Source organism: Oryx dammah, unplaced genomic scaffold (genome assembly GCF_014754425.2).
Source record: "Oryx dammah isolate SB20612 unplaced genomic scaffold, SCBI_Odam_1.1 HiC_scaffold_3, whole genome shotgun sequence".
Taxonomy (NCBI): domain Eukaryota; kingdom Metazoa; phylum Chordata; class Mammalia; order Artiodactyla; family Bovidae; genus Oryx; species Oryx dammah.
The window spans coordinates 29,992,610-30,010,080 of record NW_024070187.1 but is presented as its reverse complement, the minus strand read 5'-3'; the positions used below and the strand labels follow the sequence as shown (position 1 = coordinate 30,010,080).

The 17,471-nt window shown below is 41.9% G+C and overlaps 1 non-coding gene across 1 annotated transcript; it reads right to left on the bottom strand.

Annotated features, from left to right (window-relative positions):
• Nucleotides 1-1,106: 1,106 nt before the first annotated feature.
• Nucleotides 1,107-1,178, bottom strand: TRNAS-GGA. The gene has a single exon. It is a non-coding gene; the product is annotated as a tRNA-Ser (tRNA).
• Between the last annotated feature and the right edge of the window lie 16,293 nt (nucleotides 1,179-17,471).

Below are 17,471 nucleotides of genomic sequence, written 5' to 3'. Positions count from 1 at the left end.
GTACAAAAGCTGCCTACTTTGACCACTTCTTGGGTGCCATTCTCTGAGACCTACATACACAGGAATTAGAATTTGTTTCTTTCTCTCCTGTTAATCTGTCTTGTGTCAATTTTATTATTAGTCCAGCCACAAGAACTCAGAGGGCTAGAGGGGGAAATTTCCCCCTCCCTAACAAGAGGAACCAGTCCAGGGAATTCCAAGAGGCTGTTAAGGTGTATTTTTTGGTTATTCAGCACTACTTGTTCAGTTTCACGATCTCAAGCTAGGACGCCAATGTTCTTGATGATGTTGTTCACAGTCCTGGTTACACCTTACATAATAAGGGCATGCTTAGCCCAAGCATCTCTCTGGACTTTCTTAGTGATCCAGACAACAATTTGTTCAGGAAGAAATCTGACCTACACATGGGCTGTTAGAGTGAGTTCTTCAAGGTTTATATCAGGTCATCAAGATTCAGCTTGCAGGGCATCTGCTAGTCCTCTGGAAAGGGTGGTTTTCAGTTCTTCATGATGTAGAGTCAGGCAGAAGGGAGATAAACTGGAAAGAGTTTGGATGGCTACATCCAGATATTAAAGGATACTTCTAGAATTTAAAATTTGGTAAGAACTGACAATTTCAGCAATGTAATAGAACTGAATCCAACTTACAGGTAGGTACCCAAATTCATTTTTTCCACAGGAAAGGGGTGGAAGTGATTGAAATCTCTGCCAGACAGGACATAATTTGCATATGTATAGTTTATCTGTAATTTACAAAGAGGTATGCAAAGAACTCAAAGCCAGGAATGAGGCTTTCATCTGATAGCTGGGAAGCATGTGCTATAACTGAGGCAATTTTCCACTGAAACAAAAAATTTCTTTCTACCCTTAACTACCTTTTGATTGAAACTAATCATAAAAATATTATTCTTGCTCAAAAAATAAAACTGCTATAAACTATATTTAGCTTGATTATTTGCATAGGTATAGTAAGTAAGTAAGTAAAGTCACTCAGTCGTGTCCAGCTGTTTGCGACCCCATGGACTGTAGCCTATCAAGCTCCTCCCTCCATGGGATTCTCCAGGCAAGAGTACTGGAGTGGGTTGCCATTTCCTTCTCCAGAGGATCTTCCCAACCCAGGGATTGAACCCGGGTCTCCTGCATTCCAGGCAGACACTTTAACCTCTGAGCCACCAGGGAAGCCCAATAGGTATAGTGATATCAGCAATTTCCTATCTCAGTTCAGTCCAGTCACTGAGGCCTGTGCAACTCTTTGGAATCCCATGGACTGCAGAACTCAAGGCTTCTCTGTCCATCACCAGCTCCCAAAGTTTGCTCAAACTCATGTCCATCAAGATGCCATCCAACCATCTAATCCTCTGTTGTCCCCTTCTCCTCCTGCCTTCAATCTTTCCCAGCATCAGAGTCTTATCCAGTGAGTTAGCTCTTTGCATCAGGTGGCCAAAGGATTGGAGTTCCAGCTTCAGCATCAGTCCTTCCAATGAATGTTCAGGACTGATCTCCTTTAGGATGGACTGGTTGGATCTCCTTGCAGTCCAAGGGACTCTCAAGAGTCTTCTCCAACACCATAGTTCAACATAGTTCTCCATAGTTCAAAAGCATCAATTCTTTGGTGTTCAGCCTTCTTTATGGTCCAACGATCACATCCATACATGACTACTGGAAAAACCATAGCTTTGACAAGACACACCTTTATCGGCAAAGTAATGACTACTTTTTAATATGCTGTCTAGACTAGTCATAGCTTTTTTCCAAGGAGCAAGCGTTTTTTAATTTCATGGCTGCAGTCATCATCTGCAGTGATTTTGGAGCCCAAGAAAATAAAGTCGTCACTGTTTCCCTTGTTTCCCCATCTATTTGCCATGAAGTGGTGGGACCAGATGCCATGATCTTAGTTTTCTCAATTTTGAGTTTTAAGCCAGCTTTTTATTCTCCTCTTTCAGTTTCATTAGGAGGCTCTTCAGTTCCTCTTAGCTTTCTGCCAGAAGGGTGATGTCATCTGCATATCTGAGGTTATTGATATTTCTCCCAGCAATCTTGATTCCAGCTTGTGTTTCATCGAGCCTGGCATTTCTCATGATCTATTCTGTATATAAGTTAAATAAGCAGGGTGACAATATACAGCCTTGACATACTCCTTTCCCAATTTGGAACCAGGCCATTTTTCCATGCCCAGTTCTAACTGTTGCTTCTTGACCTGCATACAGATTTTTCAGGAGGCAGATAAGGTGGTCTGGTATTCCCATCTCTTTTAAGAATCTTTCAAAGTCTGTTGTGATCCACACAGCCAAAGGCTTTGGCATAGTCAATAAAGCAGAAGTAGATGTTTTTCTGGAACTCTCATTTTTTCTATGATACAATGGATATTGCCAATTATCTCTGGTTCTTCTCCGTTTCTAAATCCAGCTTGAACATATGGAAGTTCTCAGTTCACATATTGTTGAAGCCTATTTTGAGAATTTTGAGCATTACCTTGCTAGCATGTGAGATGAGTACAATTGTGGGGTAGTTTGAACATTCTTTGGCATTGCTTTTCTTTGGAATTGAAATGAAAACTGACCATTTCCAGTTCTGTGGCCACTGCTGAGTTTTCCAAATTTGCTGGCATATTGAGTGCAGCACTTTCACAGCATCATCTTTTGGGATTTGAAATAGTTCAGCTGAAATTCCATCACCTCCACTAGCTTTGTTTGTAGTGATGCTTCCTAAGGCCCACTTGACTTCACATTCCAGAATGTCTGGCTCTAGGTGAGTGATCACATCATCATGGTTATCTAGGTCATGAAGATCTAGGTCATGAAGATCTTTTTGTATAGTTTTGTGTATTCTTGCCATCTCATCCTAACATCTTCTGTTTTTTGTTAGGTCCATACCATTTCTGTCTTTTATTGTACCCATCTTTGCATGAAATGTTCCCTTGGTATCTCTAATTTTCTTGAAGAGATCTATAGTCTTTCCCATTCAGTTGTTTTCCTCTATTTCTTTGCACTGATCACTGAGGAAGACTTTCTTATCTCTCCTTGCTATTCTTTGGAACTCTGCATTCAGATGCTTATATCTTTCCTTTTCCCCTTTGCCTTTAGCTTCTCTTCTTTTCTCAACAATTTGTAAGACCTCCTCATAAAACAATTTTGACTTTTTGCATTTCTTTTTCTTGGGGATGGTCTCAATCACTGCCTCCTATACAATGTCATGAACCTCCATCCATAGTTCTTCAGGCATTCTTCAGATCTAATCCCTTGAATCAATTTTTCACTTCCACTGTATAATTGTAAGATACTTGATTTAGTATCTAGATTTAGACTGATTTAGACTGAATGTCTAGTGGTTTCCCCTACTTTCTTCAATTCAAGTCAGAATTTGGCAATAAGGAGTTAATGATCTGGGCCACAGTCAGCTCCCAGTCTTGTTTTTGCTGACTGTATAGAGCTTGTCCATGTTTGGCTGCAAAGAATATAATCAATCTGATTTCAGTGTTGACCATCTGGTGATGTCCACGTGTAGAGTCTTCTCTTGTGTTGTTGGAAGAGGGTGTTTGCTATGACCAGTGCATTCTCTTTACAAAATTCTGTTAGCCTTTGCCCTGCGTCATTTTGTATTCCAAGGCCAAACTTGCCTGTTACTCCAGGTATTTCTTGATTTCCTACTTTTGCATTCCAGTCCCCTATGAAGAAAAGGACATCTTTGGGGGGTGTTAACAGAGAAGGCAATGGCACCCCATTCCAGTACTCCTGCCTGGAAAATCCCATGGACAGAGGAGCCTGGAAGGCTGAAGTCCATGGGATCACTGAGAGTCAGACACGACTGAGTGACTTCACTTTCACTTTTCACTTTCATACACTGGAGAAGGAAATGGCAACCCACTCCAGTGTTCTTGCCTGGAGAATCCCAGGGACGTGCGAGCCTGGTGGGCTGCCATCTGTGGGGTCACACAGAGACGGACATGACTGAAGTGACTTAGCAGCAGCAGCAATGACTGGCGCACTAAGCGCAGCCGAGAAGAGCTACCCCACATCCGAGGTCAGGGGCAGCAGCCGAGAGTGCCAGGCTGCAACGGCGCAGGAACAGCCGAGAGGAGCCACCTCATGACCGAGGCCAGGGGTGGTGGCTGGGAGGAGCAACCTGATGTCCAAGGAGCCATGGCTGTAGGTACAGGAGGGACTAGAGGAGCTATCCCACGTTGAAGGTCAGGAAGGGCAGCAGTGAGGAGATACCCTTCGTCCAAGGTAAGGAGCAGTGGCTGTGCTTTGCTGGAGCAGCCATGAAGAGATACCCCACGCCCAAGGTAAGAGAAACCCAAGTAAGATGGTAGATGTTGCAAGAGGGCGTCAGAGGGCAGATACACTGAAACCATATTCACAGAAAACTAGTCAATCTAATCACACTAGGACCACAGCCTTGTCTAACTCAATGAAACTAAGCCATGCCCGTGGGGCAACCCAAGACGGGCGGGTCATGGTGGAGAGGTCTGACAGAATGTGGTCCAGTGGAGAAGGGAATGGCAAACCACTTCAGTATTCTTGCCTTGAGAACTCCATGAACAGTATGAAAAGGCAAAATGATAGGATACTGAAAGAGGAACTCCCCAGGTCAGTAGGTACCCAATATGCCACTGGAGATCAGTGGATAAATAACTCCAGAAAGAATGAGAAGGGATGGAGCCAAAGCAAAAACAATACCCAGCTGTGGATGTGACTGGTGATAGAAGCAAGATCCAATGCTGTAAAGAGAAATATTGCATAGGAACCTGGAATGTCAGGTTCATGAATCAAGGCAAATTGAAAGTGGCCAAACAAGAGATGGCAAGGGTGAACGTTGACATTCTAGGAATCAGTGAACTAAAATGGACTGGAATGGGTGAATTTAACTCAGATGACCATTATATCTACTACTGTGGGCAGGAATACCTCAGAAGAAATGGAGTAGCCATCATGGTCAACAAAAGAATCCAAAATGCAGTACTTGGATGCAATCTCAAAAACGACAGAATGATCTCTGTTTGTTTCCAAGGCAAACCATTCAATATCACAGTTATCCAAGTCTATGCCCCAACCAGTAATGCTGAAGAAGCTGAAGTTGAACAGTTCTATGAAGACCTACAAGACCTTTGAGAACTAACACCCAAAAAAGATGTCCTTTTCATTATAGGGGACTGGGATGCAAAAGTAGGAAGTCAAGAGACACCTGGAGTAACAGGCAAATCTGGCCTTGGAATGCAGAATGAAGCAGGGCAAAGACTAATAGAGTTTTGCCAAGAAAATGCACTGGTCATAGCAAACACCCTCTTCCAACAAACACAAGAGAAGACTACACATGGACATCACCAGAGGGTTAACACTGAAATCAGACTGATAATATTCTTTGCAGCCAAACATGGAGAAGCTCTATACAGTTAACAGAAACAAAACCAGGAGCTGACTGTGGCTCAGATCATGAACTCCTTATTGCCAAATTCAGACTTAAATTGAAGAAAGTAGGGAAAACCGCTAGACCATTCAGGTATTACCTAAATCAAATCCCTTATGATTATACAGTGGAAGTGAGAAATAAATTTAAGGGCCTAGATCTGATAGATAGAGTGCCTGATGAACTATGGAATGAGGTTTGTGACATTGTACAGGAGACAGGGATCAAGACCATCCCCATGGAAAAGAAATGCAAAAAAGCAAAATGGCTGTCTGGAGAAGCCTTACAAATAGCTGTGAAAAGAAGAGAGGCAAAAAGCAAAGGAGAAAAGAAAAGATATAAGCATCTGAATGCAGAGTTCCAGAGAATAGCAAGAAGAGATAAGAAAGCCTTCTTCAGTGATCAATGCAAAGAAACAGAGGAAAACAACAGAATGGGAAAGACTAGAGATCTCTTCAAGAAAATTAGAGATACCAAGAGAACATTTCATGCAAAGATGGGCTCAATAAAGGACAGAAATGGTATGGACCTAAACAGAAGCAGAAGATATTAAGAAGAGGAGGGAAGAATACACAGAAGAACTGTACAAAAAAAATCTTCATGACCTGGATAATCACAATGGTGTGATCACTCATCTAGAGCCAGACATCCTGGAATGTGAAGTCAAGTGGGCCTTAGAAAGCATCACTATGAACAAAGCTAGTGGAGGTGATGGAATTCCAGTTGACCTGTTTCAAATCCTGAAAGATGATGTTGTGAAAGTGGTACATGCAATACGCCAGCAAATTTGAAAAAGTCAGCACTGGCCATAGGACTTGAACAGATCAGTTTTCGTTCCAATCCCAAAGAAAGGCAATGTCAAAGAATGCTCAAACTACCGCACAATTGCACTCATCTCACATGCTAGTTGGAGAAGGCGATGGCACCCCACTCCAGTACTCTTGCCTGGAAAATCCCATGGGTGGAGGAGCCTGATAGGCTGCAGTCCATGGGGTCGCTAAGAGTCGGACACAACTGGGAGACTTCACTTTCACTTTTCACTTTCATGCATTGGAGAAGGAAATGGCAACCCACTCCAGTCTTCTTGCCTGGAGAATCCCAGGGATGGTGGGCTGCCGTCTATGGGGTTGCACAGAGTCGACACGACTGAAGTGACTTAGGAGCAGCAGCACATGCTAGTCAAGTAATGCTCAAAATTTTCCAAGCCAGGCTTCAGCAATACGTGAACTGTGAACTTCCTGATGTTCAAGCTGGTTTTAGAAAAGGCAGAGGAACCAGAGATCAAATTGCCAACATCCGCTGGACCATGGAAAAAGCAAGAGAGTTCCAGAAAAACATCTATTTCTGCTTTATTGACTATGCCAAAGCCTTTGACTATGTGGATCACAATCAACTGTGGAAAATTCTGAAAGAGATGGGAATACCAGAGCACTTGACCTGCCTCTTGAGAAACCTGTATGCAGGTCAGGAAGCAACAGTTAGAACTGGACATGGAACAACAGACTGCTTCCACATAGGAAAAGGAGTACATCAAGGCTGTATACTGTCACCCTGCTTATTTAACTTATATGCAAAGTACATCATGAGAAACACTGGGCTGGAAGAAGCACAAGCTGGAATCAAGATTGCCAGGAGAAATATCAATAACCTCAGATATGCAGATGACACCACCCTTATGGCAGAAAGTGAAGAGGAACTAAAAAGCCTCTTGATGAAAGTGAAAGTGGAGAGTGAAAAAGTTTGCTTAAAGCTCAACATTCGGAAAACAAAGATCATGGCATCCGGTCCCATCACTTCATGGGAAATAGATGGGGAAACAGTGGAAACAGTGGCAGACTTCATTTGTTTGGGCTCCAAAATCACTGCAGATGGTGACTGCAGCCATGAGATTAAAAGACGCTTACTCCTTGGAAGAAAAGTTATGACCAACCTAGATAGCATATTCAAAAGCGGAGACATTACTTTGCTAAGGTCCGTCTAGTGAAGGCTATGGTTTTTCCTGTGGTCATGTATGGATGTGAGAGTTGGACTGTGAAGAAGGCTGAGCATTGAAGAATTGATGCTTTTGAACTGTGGTGTTGGAGAAGACTCTTGAGAGTCCTTTGGACTGCAAGGAGATCCAACCAGTCCATTCTGAAGGAGATCAGCCCTGGGATTTCTTTGGAAGGAATGATGCTAAAGCTGAAACTCCAGTACTTTGGCCACCTCCTGCGAAGAGTTGGCTCATTGGAAAAGACTCTGATGCTGGGAGGGATTGGGGGCAGGAGGCGAAGGGGACGACAGAGGATGAGATGGCTGGATGGCATCACGGACTCGAAGGACATGAGTCTGAGTGAACTCTGGGAGTTGGTATTGGATAGGGAGGCCTGGCTTGCTGTGATTCATGGGGTCGCAAAGAGTCAGACATGACTGAGAGACTGAACTGAACTGAACTGTAGATCATGATAGAACAGTTCAACTTCAGCTTCTTCAGCATTAGCGGTTGGGACATAGACTTGGATTGCTGTGATATTCAATGGTTTGTCTTAGAAACAGAGATCATTCTGTCATTGTTGAGATTGCACCCAAATACTGTATTTTGGTTTCTGTTGTTGACTATGAGGGCTACTCCATTTCTTCTAAGGGATTCTTGCCCACAGAAGTAGATATAATGGTCATCTGAATGAAATTTGCCCATTGCAGTCCATTTTAGTTCACTGATTTCTAAACTGTTGATGTTCATTCTTGCCATCTTTTGTTACCAGGAATGCTACCAGGAAATGGTGGAGTAGAAGGAGATGTACTCATTTTCTCAAGCAAGAACTCCAAAATTGCAACTCACTGCTGAACAACCATCAGCAGGAGAATGTTGGATCCCACCAAAAAAGATACCCCATGTTCAAGGACAAAGAAGAAGCCCCAACAAGCTTGTAGGAGTGGCAAAATCGCACTTAGAATCAAATCCCAGACCTGCCAGAGACACTTAGAGGGCTCAAATGAAACCTTGTGCACACCAGGACCCAGAGGCTCCACGGAGACTGAACCAGACTGGCCTTTGAGTGTTTGAATGGGTCAGCAGTGGCCTGCCACAGGGCAGGGGCTCTGGCTGCAGCAGATCTGGGCCACGCAGCATTACCCACCATAGAGCTACTGAGCAGACAACCCACAAACTGCAAAATAATTATACCAAAGAAATTCTCACTCTGTTAAGAAAGTTCTAGGACCCACAACTGATTTCCCAACCTGGGGATCCAGCAAAGGGACTGAGAGCCCCCAGCAAATTTGACTTTGGAGGCCAGTGGGATTTGATTATAGAACTTCCACAGGACTGAGGAAACAGGCCCACGGAGGTCACAAATAAAACCTTGTGCACACCAGGAGAAAGGAGCAGTGTCCTCACAAGAGACTGAGTCAGACTTGTCTGTGAGTGTCCAGGAGTCTCTAGTGGACGCATGGGTTTGGCCTCAGGCCAATAAACAGGGAGGGACCACAGACCCATCCATCAACAGAAAATTGGATTAAAGATTTACTAAGCAAGCTGGAATCAAGATTGCCAGAAGAAATATCAATAACCTCAGATATGCAGATGACACCACCCTTATGGCAGAAAGTGAAGAGGAACTAAAAAGCCTCTTGATGAAAGTGAAAGTGGAGAGTGAAAAAGTTGGCTTAAAGCTCAACATTCAGAAAACGAAGATCATGGCATCTGGTCCCATCACTTCATGGGAAATAGATCGGGAAACAGTGGCAGACTTCATTTGTTTGGGCTCCAAAATCACTGCAGATGGTGACTGCAGCCATGAGATTAAAAGACGCTTACTCCTTGGAAGAAAAGTTATGACCAACCTAGATAGCATATTCAAAAGCAGAGACATTACTTTGCCGACTAAGGTCCGTCTAGTGAAGGCTATGGTTTTTCCTGTGGTCATGTATGGATGTGAGAGTTGGACTGTGAAGAAGGCTGAGCGCTGAAGAATTGATGCTTTTGAATTGTGGTGTTGGAGAAGACTCTTGAGAGTCCCTTGGACTGCAAGGAGATCCAACCAGTCTATTCTAAAGGAGATCAGCCCTGGCATTACTTTGGAGAGAATGATGCTAAAGCTGAAACTCCAGTACTTTGGCCACCTCATGCGAAGAGTTGACTCATTAGAAAAGACTCTGATGCTGGGAGGGATTGGGGGCAGGAGGAGAAGGGGACGACAGAGGATGAGATGGCTGGATGGCATCACTGACTCGATGGACGTTGAGTCTGAGTGAACTCCAGGAGTTGGTGATGGACAGGGAGGCCTGGCGTGCTGCGATTCATGGGGTCGCAGAGTCGGACATGACTGAGCGACTGAACTGAACTGAAGCATGACCCCACCCATCAGAACAAGACCCAGTTTCCCCCAGTCAGTCTCTGGCATTCTGAAGCTTCCATAAGCCTCTTATCCTTATTCTCAGAGGGCCAACAGAATGAAAACCACACAGAAAACTAACGAAACTAATCACATGGACCACAGCCTTGTCTAATTCAGTGAAATTATGAGCCATGCCTTGTGGGGCCACCCAAGATGGACAGGTCATGGTGGAGAGGTCTGACAGAATGTGGTCCATTGGAGAAGGGAATGGCAAACAACTTCAGTATTCTTGCCTTGAGAACCCCATGAACAGTGTGAAAAGGCAAAAAGATAGGACACTGAAAGATGAACTCTCCAGGTTGGTAGGTGCCCAATATGCTACTGGAGAAGAGTGAGAAATAACTCCAGAAAGAATGCAGAGATGGAGCCAAACCAAAGACAATGCCCTGCTGTGGATGTGGTTGGTGATGGAAGTAAAGTCCGATGCTGTAAACAGCAATATTGCATAGGAACCTGGAATGTTAGGTCCATGAATCAAGGCAAATAGGAAAAGGTCAAACAGGAGATTGCAAGAGTGAACACTGACATTTTAGGAATCAGTGAACTAAAATGGAATTTACCATCTAGGCTTTGTTAAATTTGCTTTGCTAGAAAATGTCATATGAAATCTCAGATTAAAGATTTAAAAGCCTCTTGAGGCTAGGAAGCCAAGCCAAGAACTTGCTATGAGGTTTTGTGGGCAGAATCTATGCATCTGAGGTAAATCCTCCCTTCTCAATATCCCAGAAATAACCTAATGTATATAGCACAGGGAACTCTACTCAATATTTCATAATAACCTATATGGGGAAAGAGTTTGAAAAAGAATGAATATACACATAAATATAAATAACTGATTCACTTTGCTGTACACCTAACACTAATACAACACTATAAATTAATTATACTCCAATAAAAAATGTTTTTTAACTTAGCAATTAAAAAAAAATCTTTGAAATATCTTAAGTCTCCTGAGCTTGCCAGGAAGTAACTTCCTTGGTCACTTGTTAGGCAGAAAACACTGTAGCCAGGTAACAGGCTATTTTTCTCAAGAGGGCTTTAGAAGCATTGCTCTATAAAGTCAATCTTAGTTCCTTACAAGTTCCTGGTCATACCGACTAAATGACCATCATTCTCAGGCAAGGTCTCAGTTGTGTAACCAACGCTTTCAATTATGTTCTTGTAACAAGACAGATTATTTCTGAACCTATGAAAATAACTATATTGCTGTTAAAATAAGAATGCTCAATAATAGTTTTCAAGTTCTAGAGAGTCAAACAGGAAGAAAGAGACCATTTACAAATGCTTCGTTTCAAAAATCAGAGTCTACTAAATTGTCATTAGCTACAGATAACTTAGGAGAAAACAGAAGGTATTCCTTATATATTATAATATATGACATTAAAACATTAACAATACTCCAAATAAACATTACAATCACCTCTCATCTTAGTTCCTTTAATCCTATGTAATTAACACTTACACTACTTGATCTAGGGTTACCAGTCTCATATGCCCTCAGCTTCTTGACTGGAGTTCTGGAAATCCCAACTCAGTCTACTGGTATGGTGTCAAAGTTGTTTAAGCAATGTTACCAGAAGCCTGTACCCAATAATACCTGGCATCATCTTTTTCCACAAAGCACTGAGACAGTCCTTTGATGCGGTATTCAGGCCTGTAGCTGATATTAAGAGTTTTCAGGGAAGCATGAGAGAAAAACCACTTCCCTAGAAGATATCAGATTCAAATAAAAGTTGTGGCCAATATTTTTTAATAACTGAAATTAGGACTAATAATAGTATATTGCTGTTGTCTAACTAATATCAAGGAAAACCTGTAATATCAGAACTCTGATAAACAGAAACATCATAGACAGGGAGGGCACTGCCAATTCTCTTTGAACTTCTCACACAGCATACAATTTCTAAAACATCTGTATTAATAACATTTTACCATACAAATCTAATTTAAGGAAAGCTAAGCATCTCTTCTGATTTGGTAAGTTTCATTCAGCAACTCTACATCAAAAACAAATGAAGTCTCTGGGGATTCAAAATAAACAAGACACAATCTCTGTCTCCAGAAATCCTGGCATTACAGTTTAGCATAGAAAATACACAGAGTCATGAAAGCACAGAGTAGGTTTTCTGTGCCCAAGCTGGGGAAGAATGAGGAGAGTGAGAAAAGGGAGGCAGATGAAGGGTTACACGTGGCTCTTGGAGAAATAATCCCCAAACTCAGTGGTTTGAAGAATGAACAGGAGATAAAGAATCTGTGAGACTTTTAAAAGAGCTAGTAGAGTAAATAGATAGGAAGGTAATGAAGCAATTGATAAGAGAAGCAGCAAGATCCTTGAAGAGATAGAAATCAAGAGAACAGATCAAGAACATTGAAACACAAGAGGGAATTTAAACTAGACAAAACAGAATTTTCTCAATAGTGAGGTCTGCTGCTGAGTATGAATCATTGTGATTCATATAGGAATTAGAGTGTTTGAAGATGCCTATATTTGAAATAGTTGCCAAAGAAAACAGGAAAGAAAAAGAAAACGGTCCAAATATTATAAAAAGGTCTTTCTATTGGCACTCATTCCCTGAGTAATACTGAAGATAAAATGTTTCTGGAGGCACCAATCAGTACAACATGAACCCTTTTCTAGCAGGGTCAAAGAGCCCTGGTGCTGGGGTGGAGAAGGCACACTGTGATTGAGTACGGAAAGACCTAAGATCTGGAGTGGACTCAAGGATCACCAAACTAAGGAGGAATCAAAGGAGGGGAGGATTTGGTGCAGTTAACAGTAGAGTGGTGGGATACCCTGAGATAACTAAAGGAGAGGACCACTTCAGCTCTTAATCTTAACCTAAAACATTACAAACAAGTCACTGTATTACACAACCTCATCCTCACATCAACACTGTGAGGTAAAGTGGCATATTTCAGAAACTTCAGAATCCTAGATTTTGTAGAGAAAAATATTCTTCCTAAAAATTTTAATCACACAAACTCTTGAACCAACATAGATTAGAGGATATTTTGGTAATTAACTGATTTTATTGTAATTCCATAGTATGGATGGATCTGCTCACACAGTAAACTTTTTTGTAGCTAATGATTAGGATAATTTACTCAAACATGCTTTTTAAAGTTTATTCAGTCCAACAACTGATGAATGGATAAATGTGGTATAACCAAGCAACAGAGTGCTGTTTGATAATTAAAACGAATGAAGTACTGATATACTACAATAAAATCACTGCAGATGGTGATTGCAGCCATGAAATTAAAAGACACTTACTCCTTGGAAGGAAAGTCATGACTAACCTAGACAGCATATTAAAAAGCAGAGACATTACTTTGCCAACAAAGGTCCATCTAGTCAAAGCTATGGTTTTTCCATTGGTCATGTATGGATTTGACAGTTGGACTGTGAAGAAAGCTGAGTGCCGAATAATTGAGGCTTTTGAAGTGTGGTGTTGGAGAAGACTCTTGAGAGTCCCTTGGTCTGCAAGGAGATCCAACCAATCCATCCTAAAGGAGATCAGTCCTGGGTGTTCACAGGAAGGACTGATGCTGAAGCTGAAACTCCAATATTTTGGCCACCTGATGCAAAAAGCTGACTCACTGGAAAAGACTCTGATGCTGGGAAAGATTGAGGCCAGGAGAAGAAGGGGATGACAGAGAATGAGATGGTTGGTTGGCATCACCGACTCAATGAACATGGGTTTGGGTGGACTCCAGGAGTTGGTGATGGACAGGGAGGCCTGGCGTGCTGTGATTCATGGGGTCGCAAAGAGTTGGACACGACTGAGTGACTGAACTGAACAATATGGATAAATTTTTTTTTTAAATGGCCTGCTAAGTTAAGAAGCCAGACAGAAAAGCAACATATTGTACAATTCCATTTATAGAGTGTCCTGAATAGGCAAATTTGTTGAGACACAAGTAGATTAGCTGTCTTTAGGACTGGAGGAAAGAGGGAAGGGGATGGGAAGTGACAAGTGATGGGTTCAGAGCCTCTTTTAGGGCAGAAGAAAAGGTTCTAAAAGTAGATCGTGGTGATGATTGCACAACCCAGTGAATATACTAAAAAAATACTGAATTGTATACTTTCAATGTTTTAATCATATGAAATGTGAATTATATATCAATAAAGCTGTTTTGAAAATTTTATTCAATCAATGTTCAAGAGAATGAAAATGTACGAACAACTAAGAAACATAGTTACTAACAGTTTAATAACATGCAATATTACAGAACCTATATCTTCTATTAAAAATAATTATTGATCATACCATGAAAAGATGGTAAATCCATTATATACCTAAACTGATTTAGAAGGATTATTTTTTATTTATATACTTTTGCTGTGCTGAGTCTTTGTTGCTGTGCAGACTTTTCCCTCATTGTGGTGAGCAGAAGTTACTCTTCGTTGAGGTACACAAGCTTCTTATTGCGGTGGCTTCTCTTGTTGAAGAGCATAGGCTCTAGGCACATGGGTTTCAGTAGTTCAGCACATGGACTCAGTAGTTGCCACACACAGGTTTACTTGCTCCGAGTTGTTCCATGGCATGTGGAATCTTCCCAGACCAAGGACTGAACCCGTGTCCCCTGCATTGCCAGGCGTATTCCTAGCCACTGTACCATCAGGGAAATCCAGGAAGATTATTTTTAAAATACTATGATATTTTTACATAATACAGTCTGGTCCCTTTTCTTGGAAACGTTATCATGGAGATTGCCGTACAATGTATTTCATGGTGCTTGTACTTCTATAACTGAAGTGATTTAAAATCAATTGTATTGGATTTTGCTCTATTACTAAATATAATATTTAGTGCTCTGAAATACTAATACTTTAATGTGACATTAATACTCTAGCCTCTGTTAGAAACAAACTCATAAAATTTTACAGTTATTGCTTATTTTAATTACAAAATACTGCTGAATCATTCATCAAAGACTTAAAATTTTCTTCAGCATGGACTCTAAGCATTAACTTCAAAATGTCATTTGGAGAGATCATCTCTTTTTTTCCTCAGGGCTTTTTACTACTACATCCTAGGGCCAAAACACATTTCCAGTCAACCTTATATTCTTTGTAACAGTCTCACTTTTTAATGCATTTATTCATTCATCAAATTTTTACTGAGCAGCTCTTATATGACAGGTGGTGAAAATATGCAACAGACACTACCTCTAGAATGTAAGAGTCCGGAAAAATGTATAACTTAATGAATAATTAAAATAGTGAAGGCACTGTGGGAGCACATAGCAGGGAAACCTCAACAGATAGAGGAGTCAGGCTAAGGCATTTTAAAGAAAGAGATCTCAAAGTTGAGGCTTGAATAATGAACAGAAATAGTGAAGCACTAAGTAGGGTAGTTCAAAGGAAAAAGGTATATGAAAATGGTCAGAAATGAGAGATACCATCAAGCTTCTTACAACTGAAAATTTCCAAAATCCTTATAATCATGATTCCTGCAAGCTTTAGCTATTATTTCCAAATTCTTGACATTTTTCTCTCTTGAAAAGTATCTATCTCAAAGCAATAATCAGATCTGTTATCTAGCAATCAGTATGCATGGGACTTCTCTTGGTCAAGAGCTTCTAGGTACAACTGGGTCAAGGCCAGAGGAGTAAGAGCAACACTTTTAAAAACTCACTTTGTGGGGAGTAGAAGTAAGCTGGTGGAGTACGGGAATGTAGAGCTTGTGTCTCCTTGCAGGTACATCAGGAGTACACAGCTGTAATTCTCTTAAGAGTGCCTGTTGGACACTGGTGGAGGACCTCCAACACTGCAACACCTAGGGTGTATGGGAGGGATCCCCACACAACTAGGTAGGATGTTGTGGGGAAAGGAAAGGGGGAAGGAGAGTGAAAGCAGGATAAAGCCAGCATCCCTGAGGGAGACGTGGGGGAGGAGAAATTCCCACACTTGGGGAGGGCAGGCCCACTCACAGCGAAGGTATCAACAGGGGCAGAGGGGGATCCTCAGAGGACAGGGGATCAGAGGCAAGCCCAGCAGCTGGTGTGTGAAGGGCAGAGTGGAGTGAGAGCTACATGCATGGTATGTGCCACAGCTTTGAGTGCCCCAGCCAGATTTGTGTGTTTCCTGGTGAGGAAGGAGGGTGGGTGCTGGAGAGTGGGGTTTGGAGGGTGGACCCAGGGAGGGGACAACTGTTATTTGTGGGGAAGGAGCCTGGGGCAGTGAGAAGGAGAGGCTCCACAGCTGGGAGGGTTGGAGGGGGAGCCTAGGCCACCTTAGAGGCAAGGTCCATTGTCAAGTGGCAAGCAAGGGGCAGGGCCACCATTCCCCACTGGCCCAGCCTCCATGGGCAAAGGCAGGGGCACACCCCTAAGCAGGATCAGCCGCCACTCAAACCAGGGTCTGCCTTAACTGCTCAGGCCCTAGGGAGCCTACTAGCATCCTGGGCCTGGGCCCCACTCCTGCCAAAGCCCCTTCTGACCACATGAGTCTCAGGCCTGAGCCCTGCCCCTGCCAGGGACTCCCAGGGCTGCACAGATCATGGTGGCCCACCTGCTGCCCCTGAGAGAGCCATGCCTCAGCCAAGGTCTTCTCTGCCCAGTGAACCCAAGCACTGACCCCTCCAAAGCCTCTTCCAATAAAATCAAATCCTGTAGACTTGCACATGGAAGCTTCTGCCCCAACTGGCCTGTGCAGTGACATGTGCTCTGGGTCAGCTTCAGCAACAGATACTGGTGAAAGGAACACACCACAGAAGCAGGGCTGACACAGGGTCCAGAACCAACCTCCAGGTCTTGGAAGGCCTCTTGAAGAGGTTTGAGTTGGGTGTAGCTCACTGTGGGGTCAAGGATACGGATAGTAAAGGTACCAAGGAATTTTGTTTTTATCTTTTATTTTTATTATTTACTTATTCTTATTTTATTTTGTGCTATTGCTGTTTCATTTTTATTTTTCTATTATATTTTTAATTCTTTTTTATTATTCTGCTCTTTCTTATTTGCTGTCTGTTTTTTTTGTTGTTGGTGGTGGTGATGGTGGTGGTGGTGACAGTTTATTCTTTTGATATTTTTGTGTTATTTTCTTCTTTTTGCTTTTAATCTTCTTTTTAAATTTTTTTAGTTTTGTTTTTATCATTTTTGTGCACTTATCTTGTTCTCAGAGCTTGTCATTTAGATTGCTTTTTAGATTATGTTTTATTTTTTGTTTTCTGTTTCAGTTACATTTGTTTTCATTATTGGTTTTGGCTTGCAGGCTCTCTTCTTTGGGTGGTGTCGTTTTTTTGTTTTGTTTTGCTTTCCTTGTTTGTTGCTTGTCTTTGCTTATTGACTTATTTTTAGTGACTTGTATTTGTTTTTGCTATCTTTCCAGTTATATTTGTCTGGTTACATTTGTCTGTTGGTTTTCTTTTCTTTATTATGTGTTTGTTTTTGTTTGTGTAGCTTTGTTTTTATTTGCCTTGGGCTTTGTTTGTCTCTTTTTAATTTTGCTTTTATTTTGTTTAAGAATTTTGTGGAAAATTCTTAAAGAGATGGTAATGCCAGACCACCTGAACTGCTTCCTGAGAAATCTGTATGCAGGTCAAGAAGAAACATCTAGAATTGGCCATGGAGCAACAGACTGGTTCCAAATAGGGAAAGGAGTACATCAATGTTGTATATTTTCACCCTGCTTATTTAACTTATATGCAGAATACATCATGAGAAACGCTGGACTGGAAGAACC